The sequence below is a fragment of the Ixodes scapularis genome, unplaced genomic scaffold (genome assembly GCF_016920785.2).
Source record: "Ixodes scapularis isolate PalLabHiFi unplaced genomic scaffold, ASM1692078v2 PGA_scaffold10__122_contigs__length_95168666, whole genome shotgun sequence".
Taxonomy (NCBI): domain Eukaryota; kingdom Metazoa; phylum Arthropoda; class Arachnida; order Ixodida; family Ixodidae; genus Ixodes; species Ixodes scapularis.
The window spans coordinates 30,830,268-30,844,247 of NW_024609836.1; positions in this window are offsets into that span (position 1 = coordinate 30,830,268).

The following is a 13,980-nucleotide window of genomic DNA, read 5'->3' on the forward strand; positions in this document are numbered from 1 at the left end:
ATTTTTCACTTTACCGCGCTCATGCTTCAGCAGAGCGAGCGCGGTCGGCCAAATCGAAGCGCAGTCGGCTCTCGCGTCGCGATTGCTGCGTCGTTGCTCTGCCCACACTGATGACATGTGCACTGACATTTGAAACAGCTCTCTCGAGACTGCATGCGGGCCAAATAGACGAGTCTATTAGCGGCGAGATGTTTTGGTGGCGCCCTCCTATGGTTCTCCCTTGTGACGTCATTACCTTGCGAACAACAAGTTCGATGGTGTTTGTAAATAGCATGGTGGAAGCCTGAAATCATTGCGCTCTCAAAGCAACACTGCCAACACCGTCGAAATTAAAGTTCCTTCATTACTCTTATTTCCGTCGATGGTATACCCTTTCCGACGTCATAGTCAGCTTTTGGGCCAATCGTGGAAGGCCGACCACAGCGACGCTTTCGGTCGCTTACGTCGCCAATATCGCGATAGAGTGTCGTGACAACTCACGTCGACAAGAGCGTAAGCAGCGGCGTAATGTTCGTCGACGCCCGCGTCGAGAACGACGAAATATTCATTAAAAAACAACCGCATCTCCACGTGGTGAATGATGTTGATTGGGGCGAAGCTTTGGTGGTGCTTGTCGTCGTAGACGCTGAGCCGCAGCATGCCGAGCCTTTCGTTCGTTTTCATCCATGTCACGCTGCGGTCAAATGCTCAAATGCGTATATAACCACGTTCCATACCACACATTCTCTTTCTGACATGGATGCAAACGAAAGGAAGGCTCGGCATGCTGCGGCTCACCATCTACGCAGACAAGCACCACCGAGCTTCGCCCCAATCAACATCATTCACCACGTGGAAATGCGCTTTTTTTTTTCCCCCTACACGAGCACGGAAGCACGAGCACCCCACCGTCTCCACGCCGGACGTCGGACGGACATACGGTCATGGCTAGCCCCTCACACAGGGGAGAAATCCCGGGGATTTCTCCCCGGCACGCGCGCATCACGAGATGAAAGCGCGAGGCTTTTGCACATCGCAAAGCCTGACGTTTTCGTTGTGGGATGCGCGTTTCGGGGAGAAATTATCGGGATTTCTCCCTCGTGTGAATACCCCTTAAGGAGCTTCGCTCCTAAAACATCTTTTAAAACAAATATCTAAGTACTTAATCTAAAGCCCCTTTATCCTGGCAAAAAGTGGGCCATTCATTGTTGTGAAAATGCTCGAGACACGTGCCCCGCGCCGCTCTTGGGAAGAACATGGCGTCTGAAATCTAGCTCAGTGCTGCGCTATGCCGCCATGATCTTCCCAAGGGCTGCACGTTGCACGTGCCTTGTGCATCAACGCACCTTGCGCTACTTTTGAAACATGAAGGGGCTTTAACTTAATCGTGAGGTGCGCGCCGCCTTAGGGGCATCCTATTACATCACTGTTTCGCGAATTCCTCAAGTGAGCAAACGCCGTTGCTGATATTTCTTTTTAGGGGCGAAGCTCCTTAGGAGATAGCCATGTGTCCGTCCGCCGTCGAGTGCACGTGCTCCTGCTCGTGAGCTCACGCGCTCACGTGCTCACGAGCATGTGAGCACGTGTTCCCGTGCTCGTGTAGGGCAAAAAAAAAAAAAAAAAAAAAAACGCGTCTCCACGTGGTGAATGATGTTGATTGGGGCGAAGCTCTGGTGGTGCCTGTCTGCGTAGATGGTGAGCCGCAGCATGCCGAGCCTTTCGTTCGTTTTCATCCATGTCAGAAAAAGAATGTGTGGTATGGAACGTGGTTATATACGCATTTGAGCATTTGACCGCAACGTGACATGGATGAAAATGAACGAAAGGCTCGGCATGCTGCGGCTCAGCGTCTACGCAGACAAGCCAGAGCTTCGCCCGAATCAACATCATTCACCACGTGGAGATGCGGTTGTTTCACTTGACTCGGAGATTTTTTTTTATTTTTATTCATTTTTTTATTCTGAGATATATTAAAGTGGATCGTTTACTTCGAGCAACCCCGCCATGTGTTGTCATCGTGGTGCGCAGGTTGTTTATTGATGACAGCAATATAAACTGAACTTACGAATGAAAAAAAAATATATATATTGGCAAGAAATAAGCTGCGCCGTAGATTTCGCAATCCGCTATAACAGAAGAAAAATATATTTTCGCAAGGGCCGTGTACATGTGACAGAACTGTACCATTTCTTAAACCATGTGATCAGAATGCCACAAAGATGCAAAGATTCCCCAAAGTGAAGTTAGAAAACGCGAATCTAAGAGTGTAATGGGGAGAGGGTGATTATTAAATTTCTTATATAAAATTTAGGGAAAGGGAAAGAGAGCTGGCAAAAAATTGGGCCAGGAGGAGCGCTCTCTTTCAATGCGCCCTACAACCTTTCAATTCATACCTTGGCTGTTAAACGAATAATTAAAACAATTAGCTATTTAGTCTTAATTAACTAAATAACTAGGCAGATTTTAAAAAATTGCGCAAAGCGCACCTTTGTGTGTGTGTGTGTGTGTGTGTTAAGTTTGGTGCAAGTTACCTGGAGGCTGGGACACCCCGTATGCACGTTCGCAAGTACTGTCTTTGGGGGCCGCCATCTTGCTGCTGGGGCACCAAGCTAGGCGTCGTATTCGGATTATCCTGGTGCCCCAGCAGCAAGATGGCGGCGCCCAAAGACCGTACTTGCGAACGTGTGTGTGTGTGTGTGTATATATATATATATATATATATATATATATATATATATATATATATATATATATATATATATTTGTGTATATATTGTGGACATGGTGAGCAGAAAAAAGTTGCGATCAATTCAGCATTCCAATTTAGAATACGGTTTATACGCAAGTTATACGGCGTAAAACATAGGATCTTCGTACCTTCCGTTTTTAATTAATTTTAGGCTCGAGGGTTTTTTTTTTTTTTTTTTTTTTTGGTACTCCAGAAGTTGCAGTGCAACAAAAAAAAAAAAATCGTATACAAGAAATAGAAAAGGCTTGGCAGCTCTTGCCACAGATTATGCTTTCGTCTGTTTCCCTGTTGCTGTAATTGTAGTAAAAAAATAATAATCTTTTCGGTTCTTGTCCGTCTGTAAAACTACTGAATTTCTGTTGCCCAGCCTTGTAGAACAGTTTCTGTTATTAGAAATAACAAAGTTTCTTTTTTTCTTTTTTTTGTAAAAAACCCGGGTTTCTGTTCGGAAATTTTGTGAAAAAAACACAGGTTTTGTTCTTAGAAATTACAGTTTTTTGTAAAACACAAAATTCTAGCTGTTTTGAAAAATTGCGAAAAAAAAAGACAGAAAAACAAATTACACGGTACAATGAATTCACATGTACACGAACTCAGCTCTGTTACGTCACGGCGCGCTGGTGGCGCGTCGGGCGCACTTCCGGTCTGGGGCTGTTGGTGAAAGTCACCATGCAGGACGTGCATACCTGTGTTGTTGCGGAAGAAATCGGACAAAAACCTGACTTCTCGTCAAAGAGTCGGGAAAGGTTTGAGGGTCAATTTCCGCGTGTTTTCTGCCTGCTCGGTTCGTCCGAGAACGTTGATAGGTGCCGTGAAAAATAAAAACCAGAAGCCGCCGGACTGCTTGTGCGGGAAGTTTTTTCGGTTGAATTCACAAATGAGTATGGTCGTCAGATTTATTTGTTTTGAACGCGGGGAAACAGACAAGTTGTACGGACCACCTGCGGACTACGTTCAGTGCGTCTTCAAGTTCAAACGGCTGCCTGATCGTTCGAACTGCCGTCTGCTCTTTCAAACGTTTCTGCTTGTTGTCGTCTGCTCGTTCCATCGACAGTGGCTCGTAGACCAAACGTTGACCCGGTAATTGCAATAATATTGTCAGTGCAGGCATCAAAGGACTTTTAAGTTTGAAGGTGGGTTGGGGTAAGTAGGCTCGATGTAAACAGTAGATACGAGGAGATATTAATCCTTGTTACCAATGGCCATCGCCTACTCACGAGGCCAGATTCACTTGGTCCGATTCTGCTTGCGATTTTTAGTATCGACGTCGACCATCTCAGCTACGGTCCACGCTTTTGCAGCCCGAGTGACGTCGCGACTGAAAATAGCGAGCGCATTCTCATCATGCGAATTAGCGCCTATTCTGCGGCATCCACGCGGAACGATCGCAGCATGACACATTATTCATGCGACGTTTTGCGGTAACGAGCCTCGTTAATTTCGCTGAGGCCGCTAAAGTATTCATACCTTGCCAGGAAGACTTGGAATCAACAATTCCTGCGCGAAAGAGAACATAGGGACTCACACTGAAGCTTCCAATGGTTTGTTTATGGGCGACGGCGAGCTTCTTTTCCCACACACTATCGCGCATGCGCGGCGCCGGTGGTGTCCGCTAGTGGCGCTCCGGTTTGTTTGCAAATATGAGTTGTTCCATACAAACAAAACAAAACACAACAGCAACAAAACAGCCAAACCAATCCCGCACACTGCACGCATGCAACGTTCACGGGATCGCTCTATATGGCAGCCTTACTTTTAATTCGACTTGGCCGGTGAATGCGACATTTGTCGCATAAACACGTAGAGGCTGACAAAAATTTACTCCTACTTAATATTTCTTTGGCACTTTTTAAAGTGAGTAGTTTATATCTCTTAATCCAGCGACTGCATAAAAGCGACGCTAATTACTTAACTAAAATTCATTAATTAACTTTTAATATTAATTTGGTCAGCCGTATTAAAAATGCAGTATATGAAGGCTGATTTCTATCAAAGGCTAAAGGAATTATTATATTTTAGTTAATTATTCAATTAGCGTGACGATTATTTTCCCATCTAACGTCCTCCGAGCCCCATAACACACAGGGAAGAGGCGACAGTCATGTAATTCAACATGAGGAAGATAGATAAAAAGGGGGACGGACAACCGTTATACCCCCTCTTTTTAATATAAAACTGTGTACGGTCTAAAATCAAAGTTGCCGCAGTAAAATAACACGCACTTCCGGAGAATTACGATGGGCTACGAATAAACCACAAAAGGAGAAATCATTCTCACGTTTTTGTATGAGTAGTCCTCTATCGTTCCATTGTAAACTGCGAACGCTAAATTGTTCGTCATCTGAACCTCCCTTTTTACTTCGACGAAGTTGGGGGTCTGGGCTTTCCATCAGCTTATGCAAGCCTTCTCCGCTCCCTTTTGAAATTTGAAAAATATCACGAAAGGTTGGTGTTTGAAACATTGCGGCAGTTCATATATGGGCCGCCGCGTACAAGGAGGTTTCGTCCCTTTTTCACGCGCCACCAGACGGCACTGCATCCAAATCGGAGCCAATAATACTGAGGCCTTTTGGAAGACCATCGAGCAGACGAAAAGACGACTGCAGGATTGGTAGTGGCATCAAACACAACACAGGGGCGCTGAATTCACCCCCGGGCTTGGGCACGATTAATCGAGCCCGCCAGTTATAAAGGGAGCAGCCGCAGCATCATCATCATCATCATCATGATCATTAAATGGAGGAACGGGAGAAACTTCCTCCCCTCCCGTTGCCGACAGGGAGGAAAATAGTTTTTTTCCTCTATTTCTCCTCGCATTTTTTAGAGTGTATAGTTGTGGTCGATGTTGCAGTTGACGTAGTTTTGGGACGTGGGGTGTCCGTCGTAAGTGCTGACAAATCTTTGAAAAAGATCGCCCGCCGCTTGCAGGAACCGAACCTGAGAGGTTTTGTGTATGTCTCTGTGTGTAGCCTCCGTCTTGGGTTTCAGAAATGTTGAACCTGGGTCCGCTGCCTACGAAGTGGAGCCGTTACTACTGAGCTACGCCACTTCACACACACACACGCACACGCACACACACACACACACACACACACACACACACACACACACACACACACGCACACGCACACACACACACACACATATATATATATATATTACATGGTAGGTATAGGCAGGAAGGTACATTCATTAAGACGTTCGTTCCATCGTACACATACAAAGAGAAGCACATAGATGATCTTATTTGCGAATTGCAGTTGACAAATAGTTGAAGTTGTCGTTAATACGATACATGACTTGAAAATGAACAGAATGACTGTTTTTTGAAAAACCAATCTTGTTGGCTGAATTCAGAAGCCTAGACACTCCTAACTTTTGCCACTTGTTCCAGAAATAAAGATTTTGTCGTACGAGGCTTTTCTGCGTGCCGGTCAATTATTCTACATCGACATAGGCTGTGTGAAGTTTTATTAGCGCTACCATATCATACGGTATGATTTCGCTTTCTGAAAACGGTAAGAAGCGCAGGCTGTAATCTGTAAGAATTAGGTCTTTATGTAGAGCACGTTGCAGTACATCCCAGAATAAAAATGTGTCACTTCAATATATAAAACAATGTTCGACTATCTCTGACTTGTTACTTAGTCAACAATGTACAGTCCAAAGGTAATAACATCTTTTTTCTTGGAGGTAAGTCTTGACAGGTAGATTTGGAGCGGAAGTATTCTAGTTTTCTTAACTCCTTTGAAAACAATAGGGACAAGAGTGAGACGAGTGCGATAAATCGATATAAGGGAAATGCTTTCTGTGACACTTGCTGACAAAGGTTTTCTCTGTACACTAAACAAATATTCTAATGAGAAGCTTGTTTTAAGAAAGTCAAACGCATCAACCACCTCCTTCAAAAAAAAAACAAGGTCTACCGTGAAAAGTTGGACCTGTTGAAACAACCAGATAGTTTAGGCTGTCGGCAAGTCGCATTTACACTACAGTTTTTATAAAAGTAGGCATTATTAAACAAAAAGAATTGTGATACTAACTGGCGGACAAATAGGTGACTTAATCCCAACCCGCCATGTTCAAGCATGGGAGCAAAAAAAGTTATCCCTTTTCAGGGGTTCCTATGCCGAGCACCATGTGAAAGTTGCAAAAATCCTATGAAACTTTTGTACGCTTGTTCGTGCGCAGTGAATCACCTGCAGCACGTACATAAGCTTTGAGACTAGAAATATGTTACAGACTCTTGCCGTTGTGAAAATCGACATGTCTTCCTTTCCATGCACCTGTTTTTCTCTTCAGTGTGGTTGCCATTGATGACCAATAAGATCCACTACTACCGATTTGTGATGGTGACACACCCTGATAGGTTAGTGGGCCGCGATTCCATCGTATATGCCTAAAAAGAAGATGATGACTTCGTTGGCCACGAACCGTACTAGAAGTCAGTGCATTTTGAGGTGATCACATACATGCACCTGTCACCGCGCAGTAGCGTCCCGTTAATTTAATTGCTTGTGCAACACTATTCTTTTCGGTACAGAAAAATGCCTGCATACTGCGTACTCGAGAACGTTTCCTCTATACGCCGCAGAAGCAATGCCTGTGGATAAATATAATAGTTGGGGTTGTGTGGATATTTATACAGCGTGTAGCATGGTCAGCCATATTCGAATTTGCGACGAGTCACTCGCTGTAGATTAGCAATTTTGCCAGTACAGTACAACCGCTAGCTTGGAGTCTTTAACGTGCACCACGAAGTAGTGATACACGACCCCACGCCGGTACGATGCTCATCCAGATCGAAACGGGCAGAAGTGGGGATCGAACCCATGGATCCCTGGGTTCTGCAGCGCGCGAGCTTTCGCTCCGTGCACGTGCTCCGAGCTGGTGTGCGCGCCGCTAGCCCACCCGGGTCAACGTTTGGTGTATGGGCCACTGTCGTTTGGACGAGCAGACGGCAAGAAGAAACGATTGAAAGAGCAGACGACAGTTTGAACGATCAGGTGGCCGTTTAAGCTTGAAGACGTATTGAACGTATACAGTCCGCAGGTGGTCCATACAACTTGACGGTTTTCCCGCGTTCATGTTAGAACAAAATAAAAAAATCTGATGACCAAAGTATGCGTGAATTTAACCAAAAGTGCTTCTCGCACTATCAATCGTGGTCCGATGGTCCCTATTCACGTTCTCGGACGAACCGAGCAGGCAGAAAACACATGCAAACTGGCCTTCAACCCGTTCTCGGCTCTTTTGGTACAGTCCCAGTAGCGGCGTTTTGACAAGGCAGGTTTTGATGCGGTTTCCTCCAAAACAACACAGAAATGCACGTTTCGCATGGTGACTCCCGCCAACAGCCCCAGACCGGAAATGCGCCCGACGCGCCACCACCGCGCCGTGACGTTACAGAGCTGAGTCAGGGCTGCCCAATTTTATTTGCAAGTACTATGTATTGCGAACAACCATTCCTTCATAAAATATTTCATTTTAGCTATGACTTCGTTCGCTGATTTAATGATCACCCGCTTTGCAGGAATGAGGAAAGTTCTGTATTTTTTTCAGTAATCTGACTTTGTTTACACTGTTTATTCACCAGAAATGTTTGGAATGTGGTAATAACAGCTCTGTTTCCTTACAGAAAACGAGAGACGTTCTGTGGAGTTTTTATTTAAGGAAAAACAACGTTTTAGTGTAAATAAAAACTGTTTTTTTTCACCGATAGTACAAGTATCTTTATTTACCAAAAACTTGTCTTCTTAACAAATAACATAAGCCTTTTTGTTTTTAACAGATTAGCTTGTCTGTATTTTAATCTGACTGAACCATTGCCTTATTTTGACAGAAATATTCCGGATATTTCCTGTTGTATGGCTCGGCTCTCTCCGCTTTATATTTGCTTTTCTTATCAGGAACACGTTCGTGCTACATGGATTGCTGTTCCCCTTACATGTCGGTCCATTTACTCTCTTCCCCTTAAGCCTAATTAAAACTTCAAAGAGTTTTTGGAGCGCAGCTCTTAGGCGCCCGTTTCCGGCTTGAGCGGCGTCGGCGTCGCCGTCGCCGTCGCCGTCGGCGTAACTGCGCGGTGCATTAGAGGTAAATTTTCCAGCTAAATCTAGCGGAAAAATTTCCCCGCTAAATCTAGCGGAAAAGTTTCCCCGCTAAATCTAGCGGAATATTTTCCCCGCTAAATCTAGCGGAGAAATTTCCCCACTAAATCTAGTGGAATATTTTCCCCGCTAAATCTAGCGGAAAAATTTCTCTTCAGGTCAGGTGACCCCCCGAGGTCACGTGACTTCCGTGGTCACGTGACACCCCCAGGTCACGTGACCCCCACGTGACCTCGGCGAGGGGGTTACGTGACCCCTCCAAGGTCACGTGACCATCCCTCCCCCCCCCCCCCGATAACACGTGAACCTCACTACCCTTCCCTCCTCCTCCTCAAGAGCTGCGCTCTAATTCGGCGTTACAGGGAGTTGTAAACGGCTTTCATTTTTTTTTACATTTATTGCTTACGATAAATTATCTAAAACACTGGGATGTGAACTATGAAGTATTTGCAACACTAATCTGTAGAAACTACTAAGTAAACGGAACACGGTTCCTCTTGGTTGAGCGAAACTTTTCGTCACGTTTCACCGCGATTTTTTGTCTTGCTCTGTGAAGTGTCGTCTGATACTTCTTTTTTCTGCCTGACTGCATGCCGTCATTATGTGTACAACTTCCGCACTTGATTCGATAACACGTTTTGACTATTTGCACCGTCGGCGTACCGGATACGTGTGAGGAAAGGAATCAGCGTTAGCACTGGCATACATTTAGTATGTAGATGACTCTAAAACCGGGGTCACACTGTTTACACATCATGCAAAAGTCAGTCTGCATACAGATTCGAACGCAAGTCACCGCGAGGTCCAATGCCGCATGGCATTCGAAGCACAAGGAGGAAACTTGGCACGCGGCATTTGAACCACGGATATTCCGATGACTCGCGTTTGCAGACTGTCCTTTGTATGATGTATGAGAAGGGTGAACACTGCTTTAGACACACGAGGGTTGAGAGGCCAATTATTTATAAGAGTGCAAATTTGCATAAGCGATGGTGCTCAACAAGAAGCGCCAGGTATATTTATGATAACGCATTTATGATCTTAAAGCAAAAGACAAATATAGTAAACGCGAGGAGCTACTATGTGTGTTTCCCGAAAGAATTGTGCTCTGCCTTCATAACAAATCCAAAGCAGTTGCTTTTTATTGTCAGGGGGAATAATTTTTCCGGTATAAACATTCCCTTGATCCGTTTATTTATTAATTTAAAGAAATTATACATTGTAGGTCCCATGTCCGCAGTCCTTAGATTGTATAAAGATATCCAATTCAAATGATTTATTTATACACAAAGGGCTGGGCTCCCCACGTGAAAAACGTGTCAAAGACAGCTTGTGAGTACCTGACAAAAGCGCCTGAGGCACGCCATATGTGACACCGAAAAGAAACCGTCTGCAGGGACATTGACATTACTTGAGTGCAGCGTTGTCGATGCCGGATTTACTCTCGACGCCCCCGAAAGCGACGTCGAGGGTCGGCGCCGCCGACGCCCGCATCGGTTCAAACAAATAAAAACCTGTCTACTCAAATTATGAAGTGGACCTGGCATTGGACTTGCGCCATTTAATTTTATTTCGCAAATTATACGGAGGACAGATGCCAGACTTCACTTGATGGGATTGTCCCTTGTCTCAAATTTTAAATACGCTGTAAGGAAATGTCCGTATAACGGAGATTCCTAAGGTCGATTTCGTGGAATGCTGCTAATAAATGCTTTAGCAGGGCCAATAGTTGAAAACATTTCCTACTCGGCCTAGGATGGACCATCGAAACATCTCTCGAGTAATAATTTTCTTTAAGAAACAGATGAAACAAATATCGCTTTTGTTTTCATTTTATGCCTCATTACATTGGTGTTTCACAGTCGGAAATTTTCACAAAACGTTGGTGTCCTCGAAAATCGAACAGTGAGCACTAAACTTGTGAGTTCATCTGTTCTCTGCGAGTCAGCAGAGTTAGTCAGATTGTCGACCTCCTTTTTCACCATGCCTCAATTCATTAGCCTCTTTATTCGTTTATTTTTATAAAAACTATCGTGAGCCGGTACGTTCAATACGGCTGTAGGAACCGGTAATCTTCCTCCGGCATCACTTCAGTCGTTTTGCTGTCGACCTTGGCCGAACGACGAACATTATCAGATGAAGGTGTTCGTGAAAACGTCCATAATTTAGGCCCATAACCACGCGGTAGTTTTCAAGGTGGCCCATTACTGTACCATTGGTTGTGTACCACAAAGGGTACATTTGTGTCACAAAACAAGGCGTAGTGACATAACACACCAGCACAGCCGCGAGCCCTCTGAAACCGAAATCAACCAAATTGAAGCCAACATTATGGCCCCGCGTATGTCAGCGCCCTCTGTCCGCCGGTCAGGTAACTACTTATATGAAAAGGTCTATTGACAGCAGACTAGACGCTATGCGTATTTTAGGCCAATCGTGTCTCCGGTTAGGGTCACGTGACTGCAGGCTCCGAGCGGGTGATAAAGCACTTGCCTGAAGGCCACTGCTTGATAAGCCACTCACATAGCATCAGATGCATCGTATTGAGGAGACGGAAACAATTGAGCGTGTGATTCTAAATTGTAAGGAGTTTAGTCCTGCCCTCCCCAATGGGGCGACATACGGTGGCCTTCGGTTTCACTGGAGACGATGGAAGAGTGGATTACAGAAGAGTAGAGGCATCGAAGAGGAGGTTGGAGGTGCTGGTGGAAATTATCTAGGGAAAATTGAACGAAGTACAACTAACTAGCACAGCTGAGGGACAGACGGAGCCCTAAAGCGTTCCGTCCACGGCTCCGACCCAAAGTTTCAACCCTGCCCCCAAGGGGAGGCACTCACTTGATCGAATGACGTTTTAGCGAACGCCCACGTTTCACCGAATGACACTTTAGCGAATACTCGGACGCCGCGAAGCGGCGTTTTCGGTTGGGCCAAATGGGTTCACATTTTTCTAATGAGCCGCCGCAGACTGTCGCCGCGAAGCGGCGAAAGCGCAGCGCGGCGGATGGGTTAACGCGCGCCCCCGTTATTCGCTAAAACGTCGATTCGCTCAAATGTCGCTGTTCGCTAAAACGTCCCCCAGTGGGTCTGGTTTAGGTGACGCCGACAAGGTTTGACCAGAGGAAAATTGGCGACTCGCCGGGGAGAAAAGGCGGAGGGTGGATGGTTTTAGTTTTTTTTTTTTTTTTTGCCCGATCCCACAAAGGTATGTCTGGTGATCATTTTCATGGCCTGGTGGTGGCGAAACGCATTAACTTTAAAAAATTTAGTTTTTTTTTTTTGGCTAGGTGGCGCAAGATATTGCCCGGTATAAAGTGTACAGCCATTGTTATCCATCCATCCATCCACCCACTATACACTTTGGGACGAACTCACAAAAGGTTACAATAGGTTACAAGTGACAAATCCTCTCGCTGTGTTCATTGTTGGGATGCCCCTTGAAGATTATCCTTTTGTCAGCGCATCTTAGTTCTTATTTTGAAGGAGCTCTTGCTTTCCTACCCCCCTCTCTCTCTCTCTTTCCCTAAGCGGAAAGCGTGGTAGAAGGTGATCGCTTGCCGTAACAATCACCGTCTCCTTTTTATCACTTGACTCCACTCTGCGCGCGGATAACGGCAGGAGCGTGATCAAGTGGTAAAAGACTCACGGATGACGTAGTAACGGTTCGCAACCCCGCAATGTCTCCTCGCTGACCTTTTTATTTGTGCTGCGGCCTGTGGGGCTGCCGTGGACTTCGGTGGTAAATTGCATATCGTCCGCGACAACGTATTCGAAGTGTACTAAACCTATCAGTGTTCGAAATCTCCTACCCGTATATCGGCAACACGCGATTTCTTCAAAGAAGCAAAATAATTTTTTGTGATGCGTTTAGTGTTCGGTTCGGCAAATGACAGCTTGTGCCACATCGTTTTAAATCTTCACGGAGCTCCTTCCATCTCGTTTTTGTATGATTGTTCTGCAGCGCCTGCGTCGACATATCTCGGATTAGATCTTTCAAGTATGCCATTTTCATCATAAGTGCACTGTGTTCGAGGTGGGGTTTGGTGTCACTCGTCCAAAGTCCCCAGGGCCAGGCACGTAGCCAGGGGGGGGGGGGGGGGGGCATGCCCTCCCCCCCTTTGAAATTTTTTATTTTGCTGGGGCCTCCTCTCCCGCCTCCCCCTCACACAGCATTTTGTCATGGGTGCCCCCCCCCCCCCCCCCCCCCCCCCTAAACAAATTCCTGGCTACGTGCCTGCCCAGGGCTCATGCTGACGTCCATTCCCACATCGCCGATGTCTCGTTGTCCAAAGTGGAGGCGGGAAACGAAGTAACGGTACAGAGAAGCTAGTTTATTTACATGGGTATAAGTAGTAGCATCATGACAAATAGAACACACATAATGAGCAGCGGAAAGCTCCTTATATAATAAAATACAGGATTCTAGAGCTGCCGTGCCCTTGGTCGGTTCATCCCGCATTCCGAAGCTGGCCTTGACGTCCGCAAACCTTCTCTCGGCATTGATCCTCGGTCGTTGTTCTTCTTGGAATTGGAGGCGTCTAGTGGGCGATTCTATTACTCGCAGAAGACGCAGACATAACAGACTGCACATCCGTTCAAACTTCGGGATCGGATATTGCCTGGCGTTCTCGTGGAATGCAGATACCTCCGTGGAAGGCATTCGTCGTAGACAAAACACACTGACGGTAGCGTCTGTTCCCATGCACTTCAGCCGAGGCCCGAGAGAAGCGCTTCTTCGATTGCAGGTCAGACAGGTTGAAAGTGCGAAAAGGGTTCGGTTCGCACGCCCGCCGTCTCGACGTTCGCTTGGTCGTCGTCAGCACAGGGATCCAAGGTCGATCTCATTTCTCGACAGCTCCTCCTCGAGGATAACAAAAATTCTGAGGGTAAACGGAAACATATAAAAACTTTTAAAAAATCTGCTCAAACCATAGGCATTACCGTTTAATTTTTCTTTTTTGTACCTTACAGACTGCTGGAGAGTTAGACTCTATCGGAGCAAGCGGCCATTTTTGGGTGTCATTTAACGAAGCCACGTAAGAGGGCAGTGATCGTTCTCCAAAGTATCTAAAGTGAACTTCGCCCCATACAAGTAGCACTACAGCTTTTGTGCAGGCCAAACTAAACACGAGTACTCCTTCT